Raw genomic sequence first — 10,784 nt, forward strand, 5'->3', positions numbered from 1 at the left:
AGTGTTGCATTTCCCTATGTGAAAGGTGACCCCTCAAGGGTGTCACCATCAGTAAAAGTGACCATATATAAGGCTAGTGCAATAATATCCCTAGTATTGATACTTTGAAAGTAATTGGAAAATTCCAATACACCAAACATGGCTAACATTGGGGCATGCATGGCTAAAGGGTTGGAATTGAACAAGACCTATGCCCTAATCAGGACATGTTTCTCATGTGTGATCGACACTTAGATCATGAGTATCTTGAATTTCTAATTTCTAATACACATGGGACATGCGGCATGAAAATAATGTCATGTGACTTAAGGAAACGCTAATGATTATAGGAATTGTTTTATAAAAGGTATCGTTGAATTGAAAATTAACATCACATTTCATACAGTGACAAAGTACATTAAAGTTCACTTCCATCAACTTATGAATACGTATAGGAAGAAGAAGAGGCCAAGGTGCAATTTTGTTAAAGCATTGATCGGTTGCAAGGCATGAAAGTGTTAGGAAAATTAAAGTGCCACAAATTAAAAACATTGTTAGGAATGATTGAAAATGATTTTTTAGGAATTATCATGTCCCTATGAGTAATGGTATATTTTTTTTCTTGCATGATTTTGGATGACACTTTAGAGGTCTAAATGAAATGCCAAGAATGGATTAGATGCCCTGATATAATCGTTAAAAATATTAAAATATACTTGTAATTAAGTTCTGAAGGAGTTTCTATGGACTAATAAACTTCTTAGGACTCTATGAATCAATAAAGGAATTAAGGAAAGCAAATAATTTTGTAACCCTACAATTTCCATAATGAGACCGCAGAGATTGGGTAGCTTAATGCAACAAACATCCCAGTTACCAAGAGTAGTACAGGGGGTGGGAGGTGGTGGTACAATATTGGCCACTCCAGTTGGTCCTTCACTTCATTTCATCCCTTATTACTTTCCTGGATAGCCTTCTTACTAATTGTTGTGTTGCGAGTAACCATAAGGGATGAACCAAACCTTATAGTGATTTCTTTAGGATCTCTATTGAGAGAATTTTTTATTATTTTTTTCATTCGTAATCAATTCACATGACTATTGAAGAACTAATTGTGTGGTTCATGCACTCACTCTACATAATTCACGTGTCCCTTTTTTTGGGACCCACATGAATATGCCTTATTGTGATTATCAAAATATTTTTTGTTTTCCTTTTGGAGTGAAGCCACAACCAATAATTTTTTACACCACCTAAATTATATGTTTCTGTTATTTACTCATTCCTACCAGCTTAGGTCACATAGTGGATAAAAGGGTTTAAAATTACCATTTATTTATTTCCTTTTCCACATGGATGATTATATTTGACAAAGTATTTGAGTCAACTAGTTCAAATACATTTATTTTCAAATTGGGTTAGAAGAGAAGTGTTGAGTACTAGTATATTCTTCATCTTTCACATTGAAGGAACCTGGATGAATCATAATGGACTTAGTGATACCTTCAAACTCCATTAGCCAGTTGAAAAGCTCACATAGATTAATTTAGGAAGAAATCAGCGCACCCATACATGTGCACATGTTTTTTTTCATGTAGGGATACAATCTTAACTAGTTTAATTTGTTAATTAGTACTGATCCATTGATATCCACGTCTTCTTATTCAAACACATGTGATTGGAACAATTCACTTGCACACATTCAACATCACGTTGAATGAGTATGCTCTTTCTCTTAAGCTCATAAGCAATTTGGGGAAATCAAAAACTCAATGATTATCTAGAAAGAACTTGTTTCATTCACTCTACATTAAACAAGTTGGACCACCCTCCAACTCTAAACCTCTTTGAAAGCCACTTTAATTCAACAAATAAACTCCTCCATCAAGAGATCACAAAAGAGTATTGTAGATTTTTTAGGACTTTTGGGATAGGCATCCAAATAACCCACCTTAGTCATTTTTACCTAAAACATAACAATTGTCTTTTAGGGAACCTTAACCCTAAAATAGTTTCTAGCCCTAGTGCGACTTTCTTCTATGATTTTGATTGGGCAACACCTTAGTCACCTAAAATGGGAACACACTCACATGCATAAAGATACACTTCTTTTAACATTCCAAAAAATGAACTACAACGAGTCAAAGAATACACAATTGATTCTACATATAAAACCATGAACTACAGTATATATAGCGAGAGAGAGAGAAAGAAATTTGAAAATAGAACTCTAATGCGTCAAAAACATAAGATACCATAACTCATACATATAGTACCATAAATTCTAGTTTTCTCATTCAATGTTATAACATATATTGCACAAATAAGATGATAAATATGAATGCCAATGGAAAATATAAAATGGAGTAGAGGAATTTCATACCTCATTCTCTTGGATCTCATAATCAATTTAATCATTAGTACCATCACTATTAACATTTCTAATGTGTTATCCTCCCTCCTCCTCCAACATATATAGTCAAAGTGTTGCATTTCCCTATGTGAAAGGTGACCCCTCAAGGGCGTCACCATCAGTAAAAGTGACCATATATAAGGCTAGTACAATAATATCCCAAGTATTGATACTTTGAAAGTAATTGGAAAATTCCAACACACCAAACATGGCTAACATTGGGGCATGCATGGCCAAAGGGTTGGAATTGAACAAGACCTATGCCCTAATTAGGACATGTTTCTCATGTGTGATCGACACTTAGGTCATGAGTATCTTGAATTTCTAATTTCTAATACACATGGGACATGCGGCATGAAAATAATGTCATGTGACTTAAGGAAACACTAACGATTATAGGAATTGTTTTATAAAAGGTATGGTTGAATTGAAAATTAACATCACATTTCATACAGTGACAAAGTACATTAATGTTCACTTCCATCAACTTATGAATACGTATAGGAAGAAGAAGAGGCCAAGGTGCAATTTTGTAAAAGCATTGATCGGTTGCAAGGCATGAAAGTGTTAGGAAAATTGAAGTACCACAAATTAAAAACATTGTTAGGAATGATTGAAAATGATTTTTTAGGAATTATCATGTCCCTATGAGTCATTGTATATTTTTTTTTCTTGCATGATTTTGGATGACACTTTAGAGGTCTAAATGAAATGCCAAGAATGGATTAGATGCCCTGATATAATCGTTAAAACCATTAAAATATACTTGTAATTAAGTTCTGAAGGAGTTTCTATGGACTAATAAACTTCTTAGGACTCTATGAATCAATAAAGGAATTAAGGAAAGCAAATAATTTTGTAACCCTACAATTTCCACAATGAGACCATGGAGATTGGGTAGCTTAATGCAACAACCATCCCACTTACCAAGAGTAGTACAAGGGGTGGGAGGTGGTGGTACAAGATTGGCCACTCCAGTTGGTCCTTCACTTCATTTCATCCCTTATTACTTTCTTGGATAGCCATCTTACTAATTGTTGTGTTGCGAGTAACCATAAGGGATGAACCAAACCTTATAGTGATTTCTTTAGGATCTCTATTGAGAGAATTTATTATTATTTTTTTCATTCGTAATCAATTCACATGACTATCGAAGAACTAATTGTGTGGTTCATGCACTCACTCTACATAATTCACGTGTCCATTTTTTTGGGACCCACATGAATATGCCTTATTGTGATTTTCAAAATATTTTTTGTTTTCTTTTTGGAGTGAGGCCACAACCAAATATTTTTTGCACCACCTAAATTATATGTTTTGGTTATTTACTCATTCCTACCAGCTTAGGTCACATAGTGGATAAAGGGTTTAAAATGACCATTTATTTATTTCCTTTTCCAAATGGATGATTATATTTGACAAAGTATTTGAGTCAACTAGTTCAAATACATTTATTTTCAAATTGGGTTAGAAGAGAAGTGTTGAGTACTAGTTTCTTCATCTTTCACATTGAAGGAACCTGGATGAATCATAATGGACTTAGTGATACCTTCAAACTCCATTAGCCAATTGAAAAGCTCACATAGATTAATTTAGGAAGAAATCAGCGCACCCATACATGTGCACATGTTTTTTTACATGTAGGGATACAACCTTAACTAGTTTAATTTGTTAATCAGTACTGATCCAATGATATCCACGTTTTCTTATTCAAACACATGTGATTGGAACAATTCACTTGCACACATTCAACATCACGTTGAATGAGTATGCTCTTTCTCTTAAGCTCATAAGCAATTTGGGGAAATCAAAAACTCAATTATTATCTAGAAAGAACTTGTTTCATTCACTCTACATTAAACAAGTTGGACCACCCCCCACTCTAAACCTCTTTGAAAGCCACTTTAATTCAACAAATAAACTCCTCCATCAAGAGAACACAAAAGAGTATTATAGATTTTTTAGGACTTTGGGGATAGGCATCCAAATAACCCACCTTAGTCATTTTTACCTAAAACATAACAATTGTCTTTTAGGATCTTTAACCCTAAAATAGTTTCTAACCCTAGTGAAACTTTCTTCTATGATTTTGATTGGGCAACACCTTAGTCACCTAAAATGGGAACACACTCACATGCATAAAGATACACTTCTTTTAACATTCCAAAAAATGAACTACAACGAGTCAAAGAATACACAATTGATTCTAAATATAAAACCATGAACTACAGTATATATATATATATATACAGCGAGAGAGAGAGAGAGAGAGAGAGAGAGAGAGAGAGAGAGAGAGAGAGAGAGAGAGAGAGAGAGAAATTTGAAAATATAACTCTAATGCATCAGAAAGATAAGATACCATAACTCATACATATAGTACCATGAATTCTAGTTTTCTCATTCAATGTTATTAACATAAATTGCACAAAAAAGATGATAAATATGAATGCCAATGGAAAATATAAAATGGAGTAGAGGAATTTCATACCTCATTCTCTTGGATCTCATAATCAATTTAATTATTAGTACCATCACTATTAACATTTCTAATGTGTTACCCTCCCTCCTCCTCCAACATATATAGTCAAAGTGTTGCATTTCCCTATGTGAAAGGTGACCCCTCAAGGGTATCACCATCAGTAAAAGTGACCATATATAAGGCTAGTGCAATAATATCCCAAGTATTGATACTTTGAAAGTAATTAGAAAATTCCAACACACCAAACATGGCTAACATTGGGGCATGCATGTCCAAAGTGTTGGAATTGAACAAGACCTATGCCCTAATCAGGACATGTTTCTCATGTGTGATCGACACTTAGGTCATGAGTATCTTGAATTTCTAATTTCCAATACACATGGGACATGTGGCATGAAAATAATGTCATGTGACTTAAGGAAACACTAATGATTATAGGAATTGTTTTATAAAAGGTATGGTTGAATTGAAAATTAACATCACATTTCATACAGTGACAAAGTACATTAAAGTTCACTTCCATCAACTTATGAATACGTATAGGAAGAAGAAGAGGCCAAGGTGTCATTTTGTAAAAGCATTGATCGGTTGCAAGGCATGAAAGTGTTAGGAAAATTAAAGTGCCACAAATTAAAAACATTGTTAGGAATGAATGAGAATGATTTTTTAGGAATTTGCATGTCCCTATGAGTAATGGTATATTTTTTATTTCTTGCATGATTTTGGATGACACTTTAGAGGTCTAAATGAAATGCAAAGAATGGATTAGATGCCCAGATATAATCGTTAAAACCATTAAAATATACTTGTAATTAAGTTCTAAAGGAGTTTCTATGGACTAATAAACTTCTTAGGACTCTATGAATCAATGAAGGAATTAAGGAAATCGAATAATTTTGTAACCCTACAATTTCCACAACGAGACCATGGAGATTGGGTAGCTTAATGCAACAAACATCCCACTTACCAAGAGTAGTACAGGGGGTGGGAGGTGGTGGTACAAGATTGGCCACTCCAGTTGGTCCTTCACTTCATTTCATCCCTTATTGGTTTCTTGGATAGCCTTCTTACTAATTGTTGTGTTGCGAGTAACCATAAGGGATGAACCAAACCTTATAATTATTTATTTAGGATCTCTATTGAGAGAATTTTTTTATTATTTTTTTCATTCGCAATCAATTCACATGACTATCAAAGAACTAATTGTGTGGTTCATGCACTCACTCTACACAATTCACGTGTCCATTTTTTTGGGACCCACATGAATATGCCTTATTGTGATTTTCAAAATATTTTTTGTTTTCTTTTTGGAGTGAGGCCAAAACCAATAATTTTTTGCACCACCTAAATTATATGTTTCGGTTATTTACTCATTCCTACCAACTTAGGTCACATAGTGGATAAAAGGGTTTAAAATGACCATTTATTTATTTCCTTTTCCACATGGATGATTATATTTGACAAAGTATTTGAGTCAACTAGTTCAAATACATTTATTTTCAAATTGGGTTAGAAGAGAAGTGTTGAGTACTAGTATTTTCTTCATCTTTCACATTGAAGGAAACTGGATGAATCATAATGGACTTAGGGATACCTTCAAACTCCATTAGCTAGTTGAAAAGTTCACATAGATTAATTTATGAAGAAATCAGTGCACCCATACATGTGCACATGTTTTTTTTCATGTAGGGATACAATCTTAACTAGTTTAATTTGTTAATCAGTACTGATCCAATGATATCCACGTCTTCTTATTCAAACACATGTGATTGGAACAATTCACTTGCACACATTCAACATCACTTTGACTGAGTATGCTCTTTCTCTTAAGCTCATAAGCAATTTGGGGAAATCAAAAACTCAATGATTATCTAGAAAGAACTTGTTTCATTCACTCTACATTAAACAAGTTGGACCACCCCCCACTCTAAACCTCTTTAAAAGCCACTTTAATTCAAAAAATAAACTCCTCCATCAAGAGATCACAAAAGAGTATTGTAGATTTTTTAGGACTTTGGGGATAGGCATCCAAATAACCCACCTTAGTCATTTTTACCTAAAACATAACAATTGTCTTTTAGGGATCTTTAAACCTAAAATAGTTTCTAACCCTAGTGCGACTTTCTTCTATGATTTTGATTGGGCAACACCTTAGTCAGCTAAAATGGGAACACACTCACATGCATAAAGATAGACTTCTTTTAACATTCCAAAAAATGAACTACAATGAATCAAAGGCACAAGAATACACAATTGATTCTTCATATAAAACCATGAACTATATATATATATATATATATATATATATATATATATATATATATATGGAGAGAGAGAGAGAGAGAGAGAGAGCATTTTGAAAATAGAACTTTAATGCATCAAAAACATAAGATACCATAACTCATACATATAGTACCATAAATTCTAGTTTTCTCATTCGATGTTATTAACATATATTGCACAAATAAGATGATAAATATGAATGCCAATGGAAAATACAAAATGGAGTAGAGGAATTTCATGCCTCATTCTCTTGGATCTCGTAATCAATTCAATCATTAGTACCATCACTATCAACATTTCTAATGTTTAATCCTCCCTCCTCCTCCAACATATAGTCAAAGTGTTGCATTTCCCTATGTGAAAGGTGACCCCTCAAGGGTGTCACCATCGGTAAAATTGACCATATATAAGGCTAGTGCAATAATATCCCAAGTATTGATACTTTGAAAGTAATTGGAAAATTCCAACACACCAAACATGGCTAACATTGGGGCATGCATGGCCAAAGTGTTGGAATTGAACAAGATCTATGCCTAATCAGGACATGTTTCTCATGTGTGATCAACACTTAGGTCATGAGTATCTTGAATTTTTAATTTCTAATACACATGGGACATGTGGCATGAAAATAATGTCATGTGACTTAAGGAAGCACTAATGATTATAGGAATTGTTTTATAAAAGGTATGGTTGAATTGAAAATTAACATCACATTTCATATAGTGACAAAGTACATTAAAGTTCACTTCCATCAACTTATGAATACGTATAGGAGGAAGAAGAGGCCAAGGTGAAATTTTGTAAAGCATTGATTGGTTGCAAGGCATGAAAGTGTTAGGAAAATTAAAGTGCCACAAATTAAAAACATTGTTAGGAATGAATGAAAATGATTTTTTAGTCACGGGGGCTTCACTAGGGAAGCAATACCATACCACATGCATTCATATTGGGGGATATATATTGAGGAAAAATGTTATAATATATTGATCATATAATAGGTGGGTAAAGGGTTTGTATATTGGCAGGTATAAAAAATAGAGCTCATAGTTAATGAAAAATTATAAAGGGGTATACAGAAATGTTAATGAAAAATGGATACCTACAATATATAGTGAAATTAGGGGTTTTTTAAATTAGGAAGGTGTATTGCATTTGTATTGGTAGGGGGTTAGATAATGTGATTTTTAGAGGTAATTTCCAACATGTAGTCAAATTAGGGGTATTGTTTAGTATGCCACGAACACACGTGATATGTCAAATTGAGTGAATCCCCCATGTTTCTAGTACATCCGATCATTGGAAATTATTGAAAATAAAATACTAAGTTTCTTCCTAAAACTTAGAAAAAATTTAGAAACATAATAGTATTGGAACATTTGTTAAAATTAAACAAAATTGTTGAAAATCAAATAAGTGTCAACAAGATGTTTCTATGGAAATAGTACCAAAATGTTGATTGGTAAGTTGGCATCAAAAACTCAAAGGAAATGAGCATTAAGAGGATGGCTTGACAAGGTATCCATAACAACATCATGTGGATATTAGATTAGTATAATTTGAGGTTCAAGAAAATGGTTAGTTACAAAAATCATCCTAATTTAACATCAATAAGGAAGAAGGATGAAACATAAATGTAAAACATTGTCCATGATTTGCCTACCTTCCACATATCCCGACTTCTCTTCTGAGATGATCAAAGGGATAATAGGCTTTAACCTGTTGGCCATGACTTTGGAGATGATCTTGTACAACACAGTGCAGAGAGCTATAGGTCAAAATTTAGAAGGCGTGCAGCCAACCTCATCCTTGGGGATGAGGGCAATAAAATTGGAGTTTATGGATTTGAGTATGGAGGAGGATCTTCTAGAATCCTCGACCATCGCCCAAATGTCCTACTTCACTATGTCCCATCAAGCTTTGAAGAAGTCAATGGTGAATCCATCTGGTCCCGAGGCTTTGCCATTGGCCATATCTTTGACTACCTCTTCCACCTCCAGGAGGGTGATCGGGCTGTCTAAGGACATGTTCTGTTCCTTTGTGATTAGCTTGGGAATAGAGGTAATGATTGTGTTGATTTCCTCTTGTCTGTTGATGTTTGGTTCTATGGCAATAAGACTGAAGTGGTTCCTGAGGATAGAGGCAATCTCCTGATGACATTGAAAGGATGTTCCCTATTCATCCTTAAGCTTGGTTATTTTATTAGTGTCTCTGTAATCCATGGCTGAGAGATGGAAAATTTGGTGTTTTTCTCCCCTTCGTTTAGCCATTGAATACAGGATTTTTGTCTCCATAAAGTCTTTTCTTGATTGCATATCTCGTTCCATTTTTACAGGAGTTCATGCTCTGTGTTAATGGAGTTCTGAGATATGTCCCCCTTGATACAGTTGTTATGTATTAGAGTCATCTGATTCTCCAGGGCTTGCTTGTCCTCAGAGATGTTGCCAAAGACCTCTTGGTTCAAAATTCGAAGCTTTTCCCTTATGTGCCTCAATCTAGCTTAGAGCAGAAACATTTTGGTTCCTCTAATGTCCAAGTGCTCATTCGACCAAAGTTGGATGTTGGTGGTGAAAGTTGGATGACTAAGCTAGAATTTTTCAAAGCGAAAGGGTCTATTTTTTGGGGTGCCTAGAATGGTTACTTGTAAAGAGATGGGCCAATGATCCAATCCTCCAGATGGAATAATCTCAGATTCCACTGTAATTCCTTTAAGAAGTATGGTATCCGACAGTAGAAACCGATCAAGCCTAGATGCGATAAGCCTGTCTCCTCCTCTCTTATTATTCCAAGCGAAAATGCAATTTTTTGGTTGGATGTCCACCAGGTTAGTTGTTATTATGAAAGAAATGAAGGCCTCTACATCTATGTTTAAGGTTCGAAGTCCACCCTTCTTTTCCCCCAGAGAGATCTCCTCCATAGATGGCCTTAGCAGGAGAGTGCCTTTGTTGCATCTTGGATAGGTTGTCTAGTAGTTGTAGTTTATCCTCCAGCCTTTGGGGGCTGTAGACATTAGTGAATAAGTATGTGCCAGCTTCTCCTAGGATCTGCATTTCAATGGAAATGTAGGATCTAGAGGCCTCGACGTTAAGGAGGAGTAGGGATTGGGGGTTCTAGAAGATGGCTAAGCCCCCTTCCAGACCATTACCCTCTACTTCCAAGTGCTCCATTCTCTTTCCCAATCTTTTGCCTATCCCTTCCAGCTTTAGCCTAGAGCATTTGGTTTCCTGCGGGAAAACAATGTCCGGATTTTTGTGTGTGACTTTCTTTTTCAATAATCTTTGTTTGGTTTGGCTATTGAGCCCTCTTGCATTACATGAGAGTATCTTCATATTTAAACTATAATTATGAGGAGAGAGGGAAGGCCTCAAGGACCTTCATCCTGCCTGAGTTGATGAGCATTTGGCCAAGCTCATGTAGTGCCTCATTATTTGTTCTTCTACCCTGTTTCTTTTTGTGTTTTGCATTAGAATGAGTTTGGTGTAGGTTTTGTGCCTTGATGCCCAGTCCTTTTGTTGTGCCTAGACCCCTTTTCTGCCCTCTCAGGGCTGCATCCTGCCTTGATAGAAAGAGGAAGTTGACTCTGTCAATCTCTTCCTTTGGAATGTGCTCCACCCCTTTTTGTTTCCATTGCTC

Source organism: Pinus tabuliformis, chromosome 7, assembly GCF_031772625.1.
Source record: "Pinus tabuliformis cultivar Carrire ecotype Pingquan chromosome 7, CPIR1, whole genome shotgun sequence".
NCBI classification, from domain to species: domain Eukaryota; kingdom Viridiplantae; phylum Streptophyta; class Pinopsida; order Pinales; family Pinaceae; genus Pinus; species Pinus tabuliformis.